We start from the raw sequence: 19,469 nt of genomic DNA, 5'->3' as shown, positions 1-19,469 counted from the left end.
TGAGCACCACAATGCAGCACAAGACAATGAGCAGTGATACTGAGCACTGATGAGGATACTACTGAGAACTGACACTGAGCAGGAGAGACACACTACTAGTATTACTGAGCAGCAATAAGTAACCACTGATACTGAGCACTGATATTGAGAATTCCACTGAGAGAACATAGCCACGTCCATTCCGCTCTATCTTCAATGCACGAGTAAAAATGGCGGCAACGCGCAGCTCTTTATATGGAATCCGAATCTCGCGAGAATCCGACAGCGGGATGATGACATTTTCCCTTGTTCAGGTTTTCCGAGTCAGGCGGGAACAACCGAGCCTGCCTCGGACCAGTGTAAACAACGTGGAGTTCGTGGGGAATTCGGTTCTCGGAGAACCGAACCCGCTCCTCTCTACCTTATACCTATCAATTTTTATATTTTCAATCTAAGCCCCTGCAGTTTTCTGTAAGCATCTGCTTCGCTATGATGATCAACAAGTCACAAGGGCAAACACTCAGGGCTTGAGGCGTAGATCTTAGGACCAGCTGCTACAAGCATGGCAGAGGTGTCACTATCACTGGTGACACCCAGAGAGGTGGCGAGGGAGATTGTAATGCAGTGCGCGCAGATAAGCAGCGCAATGGTAAAAAGGAGGCATGGTTTCATAGGTAGGGGCATGGCCTGGTGGCCTGAATCTACATTTTGTTGCTCCGGGTGTCCCGGGGGTTGGGGGCTGCACCCGGGGACTAGTGTGTGAGCGGTGCTGGCTCCTGCACAGTGAAAGGGCATGGCCACCCAGCATGACGCCTCCCTTCTTGACCATGCTGTAATTGCAGTCGCACTGCAGTTCAGCGTGATCATAAAAAATGGTGTAGCCTCCTGCTGGTGCAGACTGTATGTGCGCGCAGGAAGCCGCCACCATTTTTGTGATCACAGCGGCTGAATGTGATGTCATACAGCCGCTGTGACCACGCCCCCTGTGTCTCCTCCGTTGCAGACCCCATTTTGAAGCCTTGCCCCCGCACCGCTCCATCCCTGACTTGGAAATGGAGTGTTGCTGACCCACCTATCCCCCCCCCCCGCCTCGATTGACAGGCAGAGGCGATCGCATTCTCTGCGGGGTGCCGCAGAAAATGCAGGCACATGCGTATGCTCTTAGCAATTTTTGCAGTTGGATCGCTTATTGTGATTGCAATCCAACCTGAATCAGGCCCTAATACCTATCACAATGCGCTGCGGGCAGTACAAAATTGGGTTAATATAGGAGAAAAACCCCCAGACCTGTGCTCCTTAACTGTACCTGGTGGCTAGTGGAGCGGCTGCCCAGTAATCAGTGTCCACGCTTGTGCGCACACGGTCCACCCCCTACGGCCACGCTCCCCTTCATCAGCGGCCTCGTGATCCGGAAGGGTGGTGTGTGTGTGACTGACCTTAGGATGAAACCGGAGCCTCCGCTGCAGTGACCCAGCAACCAGGGCATGGGAGTATACAGCGCCGCTGGGAGTGATGAAGCTGCAGTAAAGATGTCTATTAGACCTAGCCTGCTGCAGCCCTTGTAGATTCTCATAAAACAAGTTCTTCTTTTCTTGTCAAAATTTATAGCTAAGAATAGGCTGCCTGAGGCAGGCCCCTGTTAAGTGGCCTGCTACTGAAGGCACCAACTACAAACTGAGCTCCCTGTTCATGGAAGCGGGGTTATAGAGGAGAATGCACTGAGCATCTTGGGAACAGTCAAAAGCTTTGAGCCGGTTGGTGCCTCAGATCAAGATCCTACTCTACACCCCAATGTGAATCCTTGTGGAGTCCAGTGTACCCCACAGAAGAAATTAATGTGTCACACCCATTGGCAGCAACCTTAGAATAGCTGCTGACGGGCACAATTGAGAATGGAAGGGGGGGGGGGGACATTTGAATCCAGCACATAAATGCAATTCAAATATGTAATTTGTACCTTCCTATTTTAAAATATAATGGATGAACCTCACCCTGTGAGAACAATCTTCATGATCAAGAGATCTCATATGCAAAATAAGTATGAGTTGGGATAGGGCTGGGGAGGGTGGCTGCTCGGGCAGCCCCTCCCCCGTCAAGTTAAGGAGATTCAACTGAGGAAGCACAAGGGAACTCTCGTCTGGGGACAACAACTGCAGGGAGACCACATCTTTTCAGATGAACATGGGAGGGCGGAAGGCTGCCTAATACTGAAGCACCATCAAATATCAAACCATATGCAACATCTAGTACAAGCATTCCTGGGGGAAGGTCTGCAGCAGACGGATTTGCATACAGTGATGTTATCCAAGCAGTGGGCCAAAGTTGGCTGGAACCCTCATCTGCATATGAAAAGAGAAAAGGGGCGTGCAGGGCATGGCGGCCTTTTGCAGTGCTTGGATGACCCCTAGTTCTCATTAAACACCCCCACCCTCCTTTGGTGTGGGGCTCATGTTGGCCATGCCCCATCCCCTGAAGCATTCAAGCTGATTTCTGGCAGCAGCTGGGCACTGTAACAGCTCCAGAGCTGTTCTGTAAGGCAAGTAAAAGGGTGTGGGCCCTGCAGCACCACCTGTAGTTTGCATTGTGCGTTGGAAGGCACAAAGTAAGCAGACGGGAGGAGAAGTCAGGATAGTGCGCAAGGGCATCCTTTTCTCTTAGTCCGTAGAGGATGCTGGGGTCACATTAAGAACCATGGGGTATAGACGGGATCCGCAAGAGACATGGGCACTTTAAGACTATCAAAGGGTGTGAACTGGCTCCTCCCTCTATGCCCCTCCTCCAGACTCCAGTTATAGGAACTGTGCCCAGGGAGACGGACATTTCGAGGAAAGGATTTATTGTTAAACTAAGGTGAGCATCTTACCAGCTCACACCTTAAGCATGCCGCAGAACATGGCATTCAACAGAACACAAGCCAACGGCATGAACAATTGCAGCAAAAAGCTGACCAGAACCATAACACAACATGTGTATAACCACAAGTAATAAATGCAGACACAGTATGGACTGGGACGGGTGCCCAGCATCCTCTACAGACTAAGAGAAAAGGATTTACCGGTAGGTATTAAAATCCTATTTTCTCATACGACCTAGAGGATGCTGGGGTCACATTAAGAACCATGGGGTTATACCAAAGCTCTTGAACGGGTGGAAGAGTGCGTACGACTCTGCAGCACCGAATGACCCAACTTGAGGTTATCATCGGCCAAGGTATCAAACTTGTAAAACTTAGCAAAAGTGTTTACTAAATAGCTGCTCGGCAAAGTTGCAATGCCGAGACTCCCCGACCAGCTGCCCAGGATGAACCCACCTTTCTAGTAGAATGGGTCTTCACCTAAATCAGTAACGGCAATCCTGCCGTGGAATGAGCATGCTGAATCTTACCACAGATCCAGCGCATAATGGTCTGCATGGAAGCAGGACACCCAATCCTGTTGGGAGCATACAGGACAAACAGAGCCTCTGTTTTCCTAATCTGAACCGTTCTGGTGACATAAATTTTCAAAGTTCTGACCACAGCCAGAGACTTTGACTCAACGAAGGTGTCAGTGGCCAAAGGCACCATGTGGAAAGATGAACCACCTTCGGCAGAAATTGTTGACGTGTCCTCAATTCTGCTCTATCTTCATGAAAGATCAAATAAAGGCTCTTGTGATACTGCATGGTTTGTACTGTTTTCCATGTGCTCCCAGATCTTTCAAGCAAGTAGCATGGTCAAGAAAGTTCTGTTTGAAAAGAAACAAACATTTACTGTCATTGTTATGCAAATAAACTTACATTAAAGCTAACAAGAAAGCACACTCGTTCTGTCTTTAAACTGATAAAAGAAACCCCAATAATATGGGCATACCTCCCAACTTTGTCGGCTCGCAAAGAGGGACACACGCGCGGCGAAGTCGCGCGCGCTCCCAAAAGGGCGTGGCCTAAGTAAAAGGGGGCGTGGCTTCGCGGGAGGACCCGCGATCGCGAGTCACGCCCCCGTTTTCGGCACTGAGGGGGCATGCCCAGCGCTTTGTGAGCCGCTGGCATGCCACCTCTCCCTCTGACTTCAGTGAATAGACGCTGTGCGCATGCGCACAGCGTCTATTCACCGCTGCTCTGCTAAGCAGGGCAGCGACAGACAGAGCCTCCCAATTGTCCTCCCCACCGCGGGACACTGCGGCCCGCAGGTGGGACAGCGGGACAGTCCCCAAAAAACGGGACTGTCCCGCGAAAATCGGGACAGTTGGGAGGTATGATATGGGGCATGCAAAAATTGAGATAAAACTCAGTTTTGCTCCTCTCCACGGAAATCTTTAATAAAAGGCGAAATATTTGTTAGTTCTGAAGAGAAACCAGAGCATGACCAAGATTCCATCTGTCGCCTGAGTGCCATGCCAGCAGTTCTCATTCAGCTGAAAGTGAGCACCCAATTTGAATGAAAGAAAGCAGATTTCTCACCAGGCTTCCCCTTGCTATAAACATGGTTTGTACTCTTTTCCATGTGCTCCCAGATCTTTCAAGCAATTAGTGTGGTCAAGAAAGTTCTGTTTGAAAAGAAACAAACATTTACTGTAATTTCTATGCAAATGAGCTTACATTAAAGCACACTCGTTCTATCTTTAAACAGATAAAATAAAACCCCAATAAGATGGGGCATGCAAAAATTGAGATAAAACTCAGTTTTGCTCCTCTCCACGGAAATCTTTAGTAAAAGGCGAAAGATTTGTTCGTTCTGAAGAGAAACCAGAGCATGACCAAGATTCCACCTGTCGCCTGAGTGCCATGCCAGCAGTCCTCATTCAGCTCAAAGTGAGCACCCAATTTGAAAGAAAGAAAGCAGATTTGTCACCAGGCTTCCCCTTGCTATAAACATGGTTTGTACTCTTTTCCATGTGCTCCCAGATCTTTCAAGCAATTAGTATGGTCAAGAAAGTTCTGCTTGAAAAGAAACAGACATTTATTGTCATTGTTATGCAAATAAACTTACATTAAAGCTAACAAGAAAGCACACTCGTTCTGTCTTTAAACTGATAAAAGAAACCCCAATAATATGGGGCATGCAAAAATTGAGATAAAACTCAGTTTTGCTCCTCTCCACGGATAATCTTTAATAAAAGGCGAAAGATTTGTTCGTTCTGAAGAGAAACCAGAGCATGACCAAGATTCCACCTGTCGCCTGAGTGCTGTGCCAGCAGTCCTCATTCAGATCAAAGTGAGCGCCCAATTTGAATGAAAGCAGATTTCTCACCTGGCTTCTCCTTGCTATAAGCATGGTTTGTACTGTATTCCATGTGCTCCCAGATCTTTCAAGCAAGTAGCATGGTCAAGAAAGTTCTGTTTGAAAAGAAACAAACATTTACTGTCATTGTTATGCAAATAAACTTACATTAAAGCTAACAGGAGGGGAGGGGGGGGGGGGGGTGTGCAGCGGGAGCCTAATAGCTGTGGGGGCGCTTGTCACAAAAAGAGGCAGCAGCAGGTACTGATGCGGGAGCTGGTCGCGGGATTGGGGGGGTAGCGCGGATAACAATTTGCACTGGATTGTAGGGAGAGGCGGCGCCCGATGCGGCAGCAGTGCGGACCAGGCCAGCGGGTGACTCTCCTTCATGTGCCCTGTGCCCAAATGCAGGGGTGATGGGGGGGGGGACGCGGCGCGGGAGACCATCGCGTGGGGGAGCGGCGGGTAGTCAGTGATGCGGAGCGGACCAGGCCAGCGGGTGACTCTCCTTCATGTGCCCTGTGCCCAAATGCAGGGGTGATGGGGGGGGACGCGGGAGACCATCGCGTGGGGGAGCGGCGGGTAGTCAGTGATAGGCTGATACTGTGGGACCCGGGACCCCGGACTCAGGAGCACAGGCGGCAGCAGGCTGCACATAGCCCACATAACATAGTGGAATGTGTTATGATCGCAGAGGTGGGGGGGCGGCGGCACGGCAGGGTTGCAGAAGTAGGCACACAGTCAGTCAACTCACTTTTGAAGGCAGAGTCAGACAGACGTGTTGGGCGCACACGAGCAGCTCCTCTGTTTCTGCTGAGGCACATGATAAAAAAGTGTTCTCTTTCACTTTCGTTCACTAAGCAGTGCCGCCCTCCAGTGGTCGCCGCCCATAGGCAGCTGCCCAAAGCTGCCTAGTGGTAGCGCCGGCCCTGGCTGAATGAGAACTGCTGGCATGGCACTCAGGCGACAGGTGGAATCTTGGTCATGCTCTGGTTTCTCTTCAGAACTAACAAATATTTCGCCTTTTATTAAAGATTTCCGTGGAGAGGAGCAAAACTGAGTTTTATCTCAATTTTTGCATGCCCCATATCATACCTCCCAACTGTCCCGATTTTCGCGGGACAGTCCCGTTTTTTGGGGACTGTCCCGCTGTCCCACCTGCGGGCCGCAGTGTCCCGCGGTGGGGAGGACAATTGGGAGGCTCTGTCTGTCGCTGCCCTGCTTAGCAGAGCAGCGGTGAATAGACGCTGTGCGCATGCGCACAGCGTCTATTCACTGAAGTCAGAGGGAGAGGTGGCATGCCAGCGGCTCACAGAGCGCTGGGCATGCCCCCTCAGTGCCGAAAACGGGGGCGTGACTCGCGATCGCGGGTCCTCCCGCGAAGCCACACCCCCTTTTACTTAGGCCACGCCCTTTTTGGGAGCGCGCGCGACTTCGCCGCGCGTGTGTCCCTCTATGCGAGCCGACAAAGTTGGGAGGTATGCCCATATTATTGGGGTTTCTTTTATCAGTTTAAAGACAGAACGAGTGTGCTTTCTTGTTAGCTTTAATGTAAGTTTATTTGCATAACAATGACAGTAAATGTTTGTTTCTTTTCAAACAGAACTTTCTTGACCATGCTACTTGCTTGAAAGATCTGGGAGCACATGGAAAACAGTACAAACCATGCAGTATCACAAGAGCCTTTATTTGATCTTTCATGAAGATAGAGCAGAATTAAGGACACGTCAACAATTTCTGCCGAAGGTGGTTCATCTTTCCACATGGTGCCTTTGGCCACTGACACCTTCGTTAAGTCAAAGTCTCTGGCTGTGGTCAGAACTTTGAAAATTTATGTCACCAGAACGGTTCAGATTAGGAAAACAGAGGCTCTGTTTGTCCTGTATGCTCCCAACAGGATTGGGTGTCCTGCTTCCATGTAGACCATTATGCGCTGGATCTGTGGTAAGATTCAGCATGCTCAATCCACGGCAGGATTGCCGTTACTGAATTAGGTGAAGACCCATTCTACTAGAAAGGTGGGTTCATCCTGGGCAGCTGGTCGGGGAGTCTCGGCATTGCAACTTTGCCGAGCAGCTATTTAGTAAACACTTTTGCTAAGTTTTACAAGTTTGATACCTTGGCTGATGATAACCTCAAGTTGGGTCATTCGGTGCTGCAGAGTCGTACGCACTCTCCCACCCGTTCAAGAGCTTTGGTATAACCCCATGGTTCTTAATGTGACCCCAGCATCCTCTAGGTCGTATGAGAAAATAGGATTTTAATACCTACCGGTAAATCCTTTTCTCTTAGTCCGTAGAGGATGCTGGGCACCCGTCCCAGTCCATACTGTGTCTGCAGTTATTACTTGTGGTTATACACATGTTGTGTTATGGTTCTGGTCAGCTTTTTGCTGCAATTGTTCATGCCGTTGGCTTGTGTTCTGTTGAATGCCACGTTCTGCGGCATGCTTAAGGTGTGAGCTGGTAAGATGCTCACCTTAGTTTAACAATAAATCCTTTCCTCGAAATGTCCGTCTCCCTGGGCACAGTTCCTATAACTGGAGTCTGGAGGAGGGGCATAGAGGGAGGAGCCAGTTCACACCCTTTGAAAGTATTAAAGTGCCCATGTCTCTTGCGGATCCCGTCTATACCCCATGGTTCTTAATGTGACCCCAGCATCCTCTACGGACTAAGAGAAAAGGATGCCCTTGCGCACTATCCTGTCCTGACTTCTCCTCCCGTCTGCTTACTTTGTGCCTTCCAACGCACAATGCGAACTACAGGTGGTGCTGCAGGGCCCACACCCTTTTACTTGCCTTACAGAACAGCTCTGGAGCTGTTACAGTGCCCAGCTGCTGCAAGAAATCAGCTTGAATGCTTCAGGGGATGGGGCATGGCCAACATGAGCCCCACACCAAAGGAGGGTGGGGGTGTTTAATGCGAACTAGGGGTCATCCAAGCACCGCAAAAGGCCGCCATGCCCTGCATGCCCCTTTTCTCTTTTCATATGCAGATGAGGGTTCCAGCCAACTTTGGCCCACTGCTTGGATGACATCACCGTATGCAAATCCGTCTTCTGGTCGACTCTCGTATAATTCAGATCTCTTTGTCTCAGGTCTCTCTCCAGCCTAGTTTGCTGTCTGTTTCCACTTCTCTTTTCTTGAGCCGCTCCCTTCTATGCCCTTGCGCACTATCCTGACTTCTCCCGTCTGCTTACTTTGTGCCTTCCAACGCACAATGCGAACTACAGGTAGTGCTGCAGGGCCCACACCCTTTTATTTGCCTTACAGAGCAGCTCTGGAGCTGTTACAGTGCCCAGCTGCTGCAAGAAATCAGCTTGAATGCTTCAGGGGCTGGGGCATAGCCAACATGAGCCCCACACCGAAGGAGGATGGAGGTGTTTAATGCGAACTAGGGGTCATCCAAGCGCCGCAAAAGGCCGCCATGCCCTGCATAACCCTTTTCTCTTTTCATATGCAGATGAGGGTTCCAGCCAAGTTTGGCCCACTGCTTGGATGACATCACCGTATGCAAATTCGTCTCCTGCAGACCTTCCCCCAGGAATGCTTGTACTAGTTATTGCATATGGTTTGATATTTGATGGTGCTTCAGTATTAGGCAGCCTTCCGCCCTCCCATGTTCATCTGAAAAGATGTGGTCTCCCTGCAGTTGTTGTCCCCAGACGAGAGTTCCCTTGTGCCTCCTCAGTTGAATCTCCTTAACTTGACGGGGGAGGGGCTTGCCCGAGCAGCCACCCTCCCCAGCCCTATCCCAACTCATACTTATTTTGCATATGAGATCTCTATATCATGAAGATTGTTCTCACAGGGTGAGGTTCATCCATTATATTTTAAAATAGGAAGGTTCAAATTACATATTTGAATTGCATCTATGTGCTGGATTCAAATGTCCCCCCCCCCTTCCTTTCTCAATTGTGCCCGTCAGCAGCTATTCTAAGGTTGCTGCCAATGGGTGTGACACATTAATTTCTTCTGTGGGGTACACTGGACTCCACAAGGATTCACATTGGGGTGTAGAGTAGGATCTTGATCTGAGGCACCAACCGGCTCAAAGCTTTTGACTGTTCCCAAGATGCTCAGCGCATTCTCCTCTATAACCCCGCTTCCATGAACAGGGAGCTCAGTTTGTAGTTGGTGCCTTCAGTAGCAGGCCACTTAACAGGGGCCTGCCTCAGGCAGCCTATTCTTAGCTATTAATTTTGACAAGAAAATAAGAACTTTTTTTATGAGAATCTACAAGGGCTGCAGCAGGCTAGGTCTAATAGACATCTTTACTGCAGCTTCATCACTCCCAGCGACGCTGTATACTCCCGTGCCCTGGTTGCTGGATCACTGCAGCGGAGGCTCCGGTTTCTTCCTAAGGTCAGTCACACACACACCGCCCTTCCGGATCACGAGGCCGCTGATGAGGGGGAGCGTGGCCGTAGGGGGTGGACCGTGTGCGCACTGGCGTGGACACTGATTACTGGGCAGCCGCTCCACAAGCCATCAGGTACAGTTAAGGAGCACAGGTCTGGGGGTTTTTCTCCCATATTAAACCAATTTTGTACTGCCCGCAGCGCATTGTGATAGGTAATAGGGCCTGATTCAGGTTGGGTTGCAATCACAATAAGCGATCCAACTGCAAAAATTGCTAAGAGCATACGCATGTGCCTGCATTTTCTGCGGCACCCCGCAGAGAATGCGATCGCCTCTGCCTGTCAATCGGGGCAGGGGGGGAGAGGGGGGTCAGCAACACTCCATTTCCAAGTCAGGGATGGAGCGGTGCGGGGGCAAGGCTTCAAAATGGGGTCTGCAACGGAGGAGACACAGGGGGCGTGGTCACAGCGGCTGTATGACATCACATTCAGCCGCTGTGATCACAAAAATGGTGGCGGCTTCCTGCGCGCACATACAGTCTGCACCAGCAGAAGGCTACACCATTTTTTATGATCACGCTGAACTGCAGTGCGACTGCAATTACAGCATGGTCAAGAAGGGAGGCGTCATGCTGGGTGGCCATGTCCTGTCACTGTGCAGGAGCCAGCACCGCTCACACACTAGTCCCCGGGTGCAGCCCCCAACCCCCGGGACACCCGGAGCAACAAAATGTAGATTCAGGCCACCAGGCCACGCCCCTACCTATGAAACCATGCCTCCTTTTTACCATTGCGCTGCTTATCTGCGTGCACTGCATTACAATCTCCTTCGCCACCTCTCTGGGTGTCACCAGTGATAGTGACACCTCTGCCATGCTTGTAGCAGCTGGTCCTAAGATCTACGCCTCAAGCCCTGAGTGTTTGCCCTTGTGACTTGTTGATCATCATAGCGAAGCAGATGCTTACAGAAAACTGCAGGGGCTTAGATTGAAAATAAAAAAATTGATGGGTATAAGGTAGAGAGGAGCGGGTTCGGTTCTCCGAGAACCGAATTCCCCACGAACTCCACGTGGTTTACACTGGTCCGAGGCAGGCTCGGTTGTTCCCGCCTGACTCGGAAAACCTGAACAAGGGAAAATGTCATCATCCCGCTGTCGGATTCTCGCGAGATTCGGATTTCATATAAAGAGCTGCGTGTTGCCGCCATTTTTACTCGTGCATTGAAGAGAGAGTGGAGAGGACGTGGCTATGTTCTCTCAGTGGAAATCTCAATATCAGTGCTCAGTATCAGTGGTTACTTATTGCTGCTCAGTAATACTAGTAGTGTGTCTCTCCTGCTCAGTGTCAGTTCTCAGTAGTATCCTCATCAGTGCTCAGTATCACTGCTCATTGTCTTGTGCTGCATTGTGGTGCTCAGCATACTACAGTACATTACTAATAGTCCAGTGCTGCATCTTGCTGCTCAGTGTCAGTTCTAGTATCCTCATCAGTGCTCACTATCACTGCTCATTACATTGTGGTGTTCTGTATACTACAGTAACATAGTAATATAGTAACATATAGTAATATAGTTTTTGAGGTTGAAAAGAGGCAAATTGCCCATCGTGTTCAACCTGTTTTAAGTTGTGATGATTCTACATACTTGCTGAATAATGTTTTATGACTAGTTAACTACTACAACTCATGTTACCCCCGGATTAACCATGTTGATATTTTAAGTATTATAACCTTGGATAGCTTTTTCATTCAGAAATGTATCCATTCCTTTTTTAAATCCAATTACAGAGTCCACCATTACCACCTTCCCTGGCAGGGAATTCCACATCCTGATTGCCCTAACAGTGAAGATCATAGTATCTCACCTGGCAGGTAAGTAGGAGTTGGGCTAGAGCTGTGGAGGATTGCTGCTTGGGCACCCCCTGTCAAGTGAAGGAGATCCAACTGAGGCAGCACAAGGGAACTCTCGAAAGAAGAACAAGGCTAGAGGAAGATCTGAGACAAAGAAATCTGACTTTTACCAGAGCTGACCAGAGGAAAGCACAAACACAGTCCCCCACTACCACAAATAATGCAGTCGAGTTTCCCACATTTGGGGAAATCACAGGGGTCAGCATACCCAGAATGCAATGAATGAACCTCACCATGGGAGAACAATCTTCATGACCATGGTATCTCCTATGCAAAATAAGTATGATTTGGGATAGGGCTGGGGAGGGCCGCTGCTCAGGCACATCTCTGTCAAGTAAAGGAGATTCAACTGAGGCAGCACAAGGGAACTCTCATCTGGGGACAACAACTGCAGGGAGAACACATATTTTCAGATGAACATGGGAGGGCAGAAGGCTGCCTAAAACTGAAGCACCCCCAAACAACAAACCAAATGCAACTACTAGTGCAAGCATTCCTGGGGGAAGGCCTGCAGCAGATGGATTTGCATATGGTGATGTCATCCAAGCAGTGGGTCAAAGTTGGCTTCAACCCTCGTCTGCATATGAAAAGAAAAAAGGGGTGTGCAGGGCATGGCGGTCTTTTGCGGCGCTTGGATGACCCCTAGTTCGCATTAAACACCTCCACCCTCCTTCGGTGTGGAGCTCATGTTGGCTATGCCCCAGCCCCTGAAGCATTCAAGCTGATTTCTTGCAGCAGCTGGGCACTGTAACAGCTCCAGAGCTGCTCTGTAAAGCAAGTAAAAGGGTGTTGGCCCTGCAGCACTACCTGTAGTTTGCATTGTGCGTTGGAAGGCACAAAGTAAGCAGACAGGAGAAGTCAGGAGAGTGCACAAGGGCATAGAAGGCAGGGGCTCAAGAAAAGAGAAGTGGAAACAGACAGCAAACTAGGCTGGAGAGAGACCTGAGACAAAGAGATCTGAATTATACGAGTAGCCGACCAGAGGAAACACAAATTATGCAGTCAAGTGTCCCACATTTGGGGAAATCGTAGGAGCAGCACACCCAGAGTGCAATGGGTGAGCCTTGCCCTGGTAGAAGCACCTTCCTGATCATAGTATCTCACTTGGCAGGTAAGTAGGAGTTGGGCTTGAGCTGGGGAGGGTCGCTGCTCGGGCACCCCCCTGTCAAGTGAAGGAGATCCAACTGAGGCAGCACAAGGGAATTCTCGAAAGAAGAACAAGGCTAGAGGAAAATCTGAGACAAAGAAATCTGACTTTTACCAGAGCTGACCAGAGGAAAGCACAAACACAGTCCCCCACTACCACAAATAATGCAGTCAAGTTTCCCACATTTGGGGAAATCACAGGGGTCAGCATACCCAAAATGCAATGAATGAACCTCACCCTGGGAGAACAATCTTCATGACCATGGTATCTCCTATGCAAAATAAGTATGATTTGGAATAGGGCTGGGGAGGGCCGCTGCTCATGCACATCTCTGTCAAGTAAAGGAGATTCAACTGAGGCAGCACAAGGGAACTCTCATCTGGGGACAACAACTGCAGGGAGAACACATATTTTCAGATGAACATGGGAGGGCAGAAGGCTGCCTAAAACTGAAGCACCCCCAAACAACAAACCAAATGCAACAACTAGTGCAAGCATTCCTGGGGGAAGTTCTGCAGAAGACGGATTTGCATACAGTGATGTCATCCAAGCAGTGGGTCAAAGTTGGCTTCAACCCTCATCTGCATATGAAAAGAGAAAAGGAGCGTGCAGGGCATGGCGGCCTTTTGCGGTGCTTGGATGACCCCTAGTTCGCATTAAACACCTCCACCCTCCTTTGGTGTGGGGCTCATGTTGGCCAAGCCCCATCCCCTGAAGCATTCAAGCAGATTTCTTGCAGCAGCTGGGCACTGTAACATCTCCAGAGCTGCTCTGTAAGGCAAGTAAAAGGGTGTGGGCCCTGCAGCACTACCTGTAGTTTGCATTGTGCATTGGAAGGCACAAAGTAAGCAGACGGGAGGAGAAGTCAGGATAGTGCACAAGGGTATAGAAGGGAGCGGCTGAAGAAAAGAGAAGTGGAAACAGACAGCAAACTAGGTTGGAGAGAGACCTGAGACAAAGAGATCTGAATTATACGAGAGCCGACCAGGGGAAACACAAATTATGCAGTTAAGTTTCCCACATTTGGGGAAATCGCAGGGGCAGCACACCCAGAGTGCAATGGGTGAGCCTTGCCCTGGGAGAAACACCTTCATGATCATAGTATCTCACCTGGCAGGTAAGTAGGAGTTGGGCTAGAGCTGGGGAGGGTCTCTGCTTGGGCACCCCCCTGTCAAGTGAAGGAGATCCAACTGAGGCAGCACAAGGGAACTCTCGAAAGAAGAACAAGGCTAGAGGAAGATCTGAAACAAAGAAATCTGACTTTTACCAGAGCTGACCAGAGGAAAACACAAACACAGTCCCCCACTACCACAAATAAAGCAGTCGAGTTTCCCACATTTGGGGAAATCACAGGGGTCAGCATACCCAGAATGCAATGAATGAACCTCACCCTGGGAGAATAATCTTCATGACCATGGTATCTCCTATGCAAAATAAGTATGATTTGGGATAGAGCTGGGGAGGGCCGCTGCTCAGGCACATCTCTGTCAAGTTAAGGAGATTCAACTGAGGCAGCACAAGGTAACTCTCATCTGGGGACAACAACTGCAGGGAGAACACATATTTTCAGATGAACATGGGAGGGCAGAAGGCTGCCTAATACTGAAGCACCCCCAAACAACAAACCAAATGCAACAACTAGTGCAAGCATTCCTGGGGGAAGTTCTGCAGAAGACGGATTTGCATATGGTAATGTCATCCAAGCAGTGGGTCAAAGTTGGCTTCAACCCTCGTCTGCATATGAAAACAGAAAAGGGGCGTGCAGGGCATGGTGGCCTTTTGCGGCGCTTGTCTGACCCCTAGTTTGCATTAAACACCTCCACCCTCCTTCGGTGTGGGGCTCATGTTGGCTATGCCCCAGCCCCTGAAGCATTCAAGCTGATTTCTTGCAGCAGCTGGGCACTGTAACAGCTCCAGAGCTGCTCTGTAAGGCAAGTAAAAGGGTGTGGGCCCTGCAGCACTACCTGTAGTTTGCATTGTGCATTGGAAGGCACAAAGTAAGCAGACGGGAGGAGAAGTCAGGATAGTGCACAAGGGTATAGAAGGGAGCGGCTGAAGAAAAGAGAAGTGGAAACAGACAGCAAACTAGGCTGGAGAGAGACCTGAGACAAAGAGATCTGAATTATACGAGAGCCGACCAGGGGAAACACAAATTATGCAGTCAAGTTTCCCACATTTGGGGAAATCGCAGGAGCAGCACACCCAGAGTACAATGGGTGAGCCTTGCCCTGGGAGAAGCACCTTCATGATCATAGTATCTCACCTGGCAGGTAAGTAGGAGTTGGGCTAGAGCTGGGGAGGGTCGCTGCTCGGGTACCCCCCTGTAAAGTGAAGGAGATCCAACTGAGGCAGCACAAGGGAACTCTCGAAAGAAGAACAAGGCTAAAGGAAAATCTGAGACAAAGAAATCTGACTTTTACCAGAGCTGACCAGAGGAAAGCACAAACACAGTCTCCCACTACCACAAATAATGCAGTCGAGTTTCCCACATTTGGGGAAATCACAGGGGTCAGCATACCCAAAATGCAATGAATGAACCTCACCCTGGGAGAAAAATCTTCATGACCATGGTATCTCCTATGCAAAATAAGTATGATTTGGAATAGGGCTGGGGAGGGCCGCTGCTCATGCACATCTCTGTCAAGTAAAGGAGATTCAACTGAGGCAGCACAAGGGAACTCTCATCTTGGGACAACAACTGCAGGGAGAACATATATTTTCAGATGAACATGGGAGGGCAGAAGGCTGCCTAATACTGAAGCACCCCCAAACAACAAACCAAATGCAACAACTAGTGCAAGCATTCCTGGGGGATGGCCTGCCGCAGATGGATTTGCATATGGTGATGTCATCCAAGCAGTGGGTCAAAGTTGGCTTCAACCCTCGTCTGCATATGAAAAGAGAAAAGGGGCATGCAGGGCATGGTGGCCTTTTGCGGCGCTTGGCTGACCCCTAGTTTGCATTAAACACCTCCACCCTCCTTTGGTGTGGGGCTCATGTTGGCTATGCCCCAGCCCCTGAAGCATTCAAGCTGATTTCTTGCAGCAGCTGGGCACTGTAACAGCTCCAGAGCTGCTCTGTAAGGCAAGTAAAAGGGTGTGGGCCCTGCAGCACTACCTGTAGTTTGCATTGTGCATTGGAAGGCACAAAGTAAGCAGACGGGAGGAGAAGTCAGGATAGTGCACAAGGGTATAGAAGGGAGCGGCTGAAGAAAAGAGAAGTGGAAACAGACAGCAAACTAGGCTGGAGAGAGACCTGAGACAAAGAGATCTGAATTATACGAGAGCCGACGAGGGGAAACACAAATTATGCAGTCAAGTTTCCCACATTTGGGGAAATCGCAGGAGCAGCACACCCAGAGTGCAATGGTTGAGCCTTGCCCTGGGAGAAGCACCTTCATGATCATAGTATCTCACCTGGCAGGTAAGTAGGAGTTGGGCTAGAGCTGGGGAGGGTCGCTGCTCGGGTTCCCCCCTGTGAAGTGAAGGAGATCCAACTGAGGCAGCACCAGGGAACTCTCGAAAGAAGAACAAGGCTAGAGGAAGATCTGAGACAAAGAAATCTGACTTTAACCAGAGCTGACCAGAGGAAAGCACAAACACAGTCCCCCACTACCACAAATAATGCAGTCGAGTTTCCCACATTTGGGAAAATCACAGGGGTCAGCATACCCAGAATGCAATGAATGAACCTCACCCTGGGAGAACAATCTTCATGACCATGGTATCTCCTATGCAAAATAAGTATGATTTGGAATAGGGCTGGGGAGGGCCGCTGCTCATGCACATCTCTGTCAAGTAAAGGAGATTCAACTGAGGCAGCACAAGGGAACTCTCATCTGGGGACAACAACTGCAGGGAGAACACATATTTTCAGATGAACATGGGAGGGCAGAAGGCTGCCTAATACTGAAGCACCCCCAAACAACAAACCAAATGCAACAACTAGTGCAAGCATTCCTGGGGGAAGTTCTGCAGAAGACGGATTTGCATACGGTGATGTCATCCAAGCAGTGGGTCAAAGTTGGCTTCAACCCTCATCTGCATATGAAAAGAGAAAAGGGGCGTGCAGGGCATGGCGGCCTTTTGCGGTGCTTGGATGACCCCTAGTTCGCATTAAACACCTCCACCCTCCTTTGGTGTGGGGCTCATGTTGGCCATGCCCCATCCCCTGAAGCATTCAAGCTGATTTCTTGCAGCAGCTGGGCACTGTAACAGCTCCAGAGCTGCTCTGTAAGGCAAGTAAAAGGGTGTGGGCCCTGCAGCACTACCTGTAGTTTGCATTGTGCATTGAAAGGCACAAAGTAAGCAGACGGGAGGAGAAGTCAGGATAGTGCACAAGGGTATAGAAGGGAGCGGCTGAAGAAAAGAGAAGTGGAAACAGACAGCAAACTAGGCTGGAGAGAGACCTGAGACAAAGAGATCTGAATTATACGAGAGCCGACCAGGGGAAACACAAATTATGCAGTCAAGTTTCCCACATTTGGGGAAATCGCAGGAGCAGCACACCCAGAGTGCAATGGTTGAGCCTTGCCCTGGGAGAAGCACCTTCATGATCATAGTATCTCACCTGGCAGGTAAGTAGGAGTTGGGCTAGAGCTGGGGAGGGTCGCTGCTCGGGTTTCCCCCTGTGAAGTGAAGGAGATCCAACTGAGGCAGCACCAGGGAACTCTCGAAAGAAGAACAAGGCTAGAGGAAGATCTGAGACAAAGAAATCTGACTTTAACCAGAGCTGACCAGAGGAAAGCACAAACACAGTCCCCCACTACCACAAATAATGCAGTCGAGTTTCCCACATTTGGGAAAATCACAGGGGTCAGCATACCCAGAATGCAATGAATGAACCTCACCCTGGGAGAACAATCTTCATGACCATGGTATCTCCTATGCAAAATAAGTATGATTTGGGATAGGGCTGGTGAGGGCCGCTGCTCAGGCACATCTCTGTCAAGTAAAGGAGATTCAACTGAGGCAGCACAAGTGAACTCTCATCTGGGGACAACAACTGCAGGGAGACCACATCTTTTCAGATGAACATGGGAGGGCGGAAGGCTGCCTAATACTGAAGCACCATCAAATATCAAACCATATGCAACAACTAGTACAAGCACTCCTGGGGGAAGTCTGCAGCAGACGGATTTGCATACGGTGATGTTATCCAAGCAGTGGGCCAAAGTTGACTGGAACCCTCATCTGCATATGAAAAGAGAAAAGGGGCATGCAGGGCATGGCGGCCTTTTGCAGTGCTTGGATGACCCCTAGTTCGCATTAAACACCTCCCCCCTCCTTTGGTGTGGGGCTCATGTTGGCCATGCCCCATCCCCTGAAGCATTAAAGCTGATTTCTTGCAGCAGCTGGGCACTGTAACAGCTCCAGAGCTGCTATGTAAGGCAAGTAAAAGGGTGTGGGCCCTGCAGCACTACCTGTAGTTTGCATTGTGCATTGGAAGGCACAAAGTAAGCAGACGGGAGGAGAAGTCAGGATAGTGCACAAGGGTATAGAAGGGAGCGGCTGAAGAAAAGAGAAGTGGAAACAGACAGCAAACTAGGCTGGAGAGAGACCTGAGACAAATAGATCTGAATTATACGAGAGCCGACCAGGGGAAACACAAATTATGCAGTCAAGTTTCCCACATTTGGGGAAATCGCAGGGGCAGCACACCCAGAGTGCAATGGGTGAGCCTTGCCCTGGGAGAAGCACCTTCATGATCATAGTATCTCACCTGGCAGGTAAGTAGGAGTTGGGCTAGAGCTGGGGAGGGTCGCTGCTCGGGTACCCCCCTGTAAAGTGAAGGAGATCCAACTGAGGCAGCACAATGGAACTCTCGAAAGAAGAACAAGGCTAGAGGAAAATCTGAGACAAAGAAATCTGACTTTTACCAGAGCTGACCAGAGGAAAGCACAAACACAGTCCCCCACTACCACAAATAATGCAGTCAAGTTTCCCACATTTGGGGAAATCACAGGGGTCAGCATACCCAAAATGCAATGAATGAACCTCACCCTGGGAGAACAATCTTCATGACCATGGTATCTCCTATGCAAAATAAGTATGATTTGGAATAGGGCTGGGGAGGGCCGCTGCTCATGCACATCTCTGTCAAGTAAAGGAGATTCAACTGAGGCAGCACAAGGGAACTCTCATCTGGGGACAACAACTGCAGGGAGAACACATATTTTCAGATGAACATGGGAGGGCAGAAGGCTGCCTAATACTGAAGCACCCCCAAACAACAAACCAAATGCAACAACTAGTGCAAGCATTCCTGGGGGAAGTTCTGCAGAAGACGGATTTGCATACGGTGATGTCATCCAAGCAGTGGGTCAAAGTTGGCTTCAACCCTCATCTGCATATGAAAAGAGAAAAGGGGCGTGCAGGGCATGGCGGCCTTTTGCGGTGCTTGGATGACCCCTAGTTCGCATTAAACACCTCCACCCTCCTTTGGTGTGGGGCTCATGTTGGCCATGCCCCATCCCCTGAAGCATTCAAGCTGATTTCTTGCAGCAGCTGGGCACTGTAACAGCTCCAGAGCTGCTCTGTAAGGCAAGTAAAAGGGTGTGGGCCCTGCAGCACTACCTGTAGTTTGCATTGTGCATTGAAAGGCACAAAGTAAGCAGACGGGAGGAGAAGTCAGGATAGTGCACAAGGGTATAGAAGGGAGCGGCTGAAGAAAAGAGAAGTGGAAACAGACAGCAAACTAGGCTGGAGAGAGACCTGAGACAAAGAGATCTGAATTATACGAGAGCCGACCAGGGGAAGCACAAATTATGCAGTCAAGTTTCCCACATTTGGGGAAATCGCAGGAGCAGCACACCCAGAGTGCAATGGTTGAGCCTTGCCCTGGGAGAAGCACCTTCATGATCATAGTATCTCACCT

At 49.8% G+C, this 19,469-nt stretch overlaps 16 non-coding genes and 2 pseudogenes across 16 annotated transcripts; 1 reads left to right on the top strand and 17 right to left on the bottom strand.

Annotated features, from left to right (window-relative positions):
* Positions 1-4,209: 4,209 nt before the first annotated feature.
* Positions 4,210-4,322, bottom strand: LOC134982464 (U5 spliceosomal RNA). Its single transcript, XR_010191158.1, has one exon. It is a non-coding gene; the product is annotated as a U5 spliceosomal RNA (small nuclear RNA).
* Positions 4,323-4,597: 275 nt separating this feature from the next.
* On the bottom strand, positions 4,598-4,713 carry LOC134982347 (U5 spliceosomal RNA). Its single transcript, XR_010191051.1, has one exon. It is a non-coding gene; the product is annotated as a U5 spliceosomal RNA (small nuclear RNA).
* A 286-nt stretch (positions 4,714-4,999) lies between these two features.
* On the bottom strand, positions 5,000-5,116 carry LOC134982442 (U5 spliceosomal RNA). Its single transcript, XR_010191138.1, has one exon. It is a non-coding gene; the product is annotated as a U5 spliceosomal RNA (small nuclear RNA).
* A 1,047-nt stretch (positions 5,117-6,163) lies between these two features.
* Positions 6,164-6,276, top strand: LOC134982463 (U5 spliceosomal RNA). Its single transcript, XR_010191157.1, has one exon. It is a non-coding gene; the product is annotated as a U5 spliceosomal RNA (small nuclear RNA).
* Positions 6,277-11,566: 5,290 nt separating this feature from the next.
* LOC134982608 (U1 spliceosomal RNA) lies at positions 11,567-11,730 on the bottom strand. Its single transcript, XR_010191289.1, has one exon. It is a non-coding gene; the product is annotated as a U1 spliceosomal RNA (small nuclear RNA).
* Positions 11,731-12,401: 671 nt separating this feature from the next.
* LOC134982280 (U1 spliceosomal RNA) lies at positions 12,402-12,565 on the bottom strand. The gene has a single exon (XR_010191010.1). It is a non-coding gene; the product is annotated as a U1 spliceosomal RNA (small nuclear RNA).
* A 152-nt stretch (positions 12,566-12,717) lies between these two features.
* LOC134982537 (U1 spliceosomal RNA) lies at positions 12,718-12,881 on the bottom strand. The gene has a single exon (XR_010191224.1). It is a non-coding gene; the product is annotated as a U1 spliceosomal RNA (small nuclear RNA).
* Positions 12,882-13,555: 674 nt separating this feature from the next.
* LOC134982947 (U1 spliceosomal RNA) lies at positions 13,556-13,718 on the bottom strand. Its single transcript, XR_010191572.1, has one exon. It is a non-coding gene; the product is annotated as a U1 spliceosomal RNA (small nuclear RNA).
* A 152-nt stretch (positions 13,719-13,870) lies between these two features.
* LOC134982652 (U1 spliceosomal RNA) lies at positions 13,871-14,034 on the bottom strand. The gene has a single exon (XR_010191328.1). It is a non-coding gene; the product is annotated as a U1 spliceosomal RNA (small nuclear RNA).
* A 674-nt stretch (positions 14,035-14,708) lies between these two features.
* LOC134982892 (U1 spliceosomal RNA) lies at positions 14,709-14,871 on the bottom strand. Its single transcript, XR_010191522.1, has one exon. It is a non-coding gene; the product is annotated as a U1 spliceosomal RNA (small nuclear RNA).
* A 152-nt stretch (positions 14,872-15,023) lies between these two features.
* Positions 15,024-15,187, bottom strand: LOC134982633 (U1 spliceosomal RNA). Its single transcript, XR_010191310.1, has one exon. It is a non-coding gene; the product is annotated as a U1 spliceosomal RNA (small nuclear RNA).
* A 701-nt stretch (positions 15,188-15,888) lies between these two features.
* LOC134982996 (U1 spliceosomal RNA) lies at positions 15,889-16,024 on the bottom strand (annotated as a pseudogene).
* Positions 16,025-16,176: 152 nt separating this feature from the next.
* LOC134982796 (U1 spliceosomal RNA) lies at positions 16,177-16,340 on the bottom strand. The gene has a single exon (XR_010191461.1). It is a non-coding gene; the product is annotated as a U1 spliceosomal RNA (small nuclear RNA).
* A 674-nt stretch (positions 16,341-17,014) lies between these two features.
* LOC134982923 (U1 spliceosomal RNA) lies at positions 17,015-17,177 on the bottom strand. The gene has a single exon (XR_010191550.1). It is a non-coding gene; the product is annotated as a U1 spliceosomal RNA (small nuclear RNA).
* Positions 17,178-17,329: 152 nt separating this feature from the next.
* Positions 17,330-17,493, bottom strand: LOC134982784 (U1 spliceosomal RNA). Its single transcript, XR_010191449.1, has one exon. It is a non-coding gene; the product is annotated as a U1 spliceosomal RNA (small nuclear RNA).
* A 673-nt stretch (positions 17,494-18,166) lies between these two features.
* On the bottom strand, positions 18,167-18,329 carry LOC134982797 (U1 spliceosomal RNA). The gene has a single exon (XR_010191462.1). It is a non-coding gene; the product is annotated as a U1 spliceosomal RNA (small nuclear RNA).
* A 152-nt stretch (positions 18,330-18,481) lies between these two features.
* Positions 18,482-18,645, bottom strand: LOC134982536 (U1 spliceosomal RNA). Its single transcript, XR_010191223.1, has one exon. It is a non-coding gene; the product is annotated as a U1 spliceosomal RNA (small nuclear RNA).
* Positions 18,646-19,319: 674 nt separating this feature from the next.
* On the bottom strand, positions 19,320-19,469 carry LOC134982330 (U1 spliceosomal RNA; annotated as a pseudogene).

This window comes from Pseudophryne corroboree, assembly GCF_028390025.1.
Source record: "Pseudophryne corroboree isolate aPseCor3 chromosome 12 unlocalized genomic scaffold, aPseCor3.hap2 SUPER_12_unloc_1, whole genome shotgun sequence".
Taxonomy (NCBI): Eukaryota; Metazoa; Chordata; class Amphibia; order Anura; family Myobatrachidae; genus Pseudophryne; species Pseudophryne corroboree.
The sequence above is the reverse complement of the archived record's forward strand: the minus strand, read 5'-3'. Positions and strand labels throughout refer to the sequence as shown.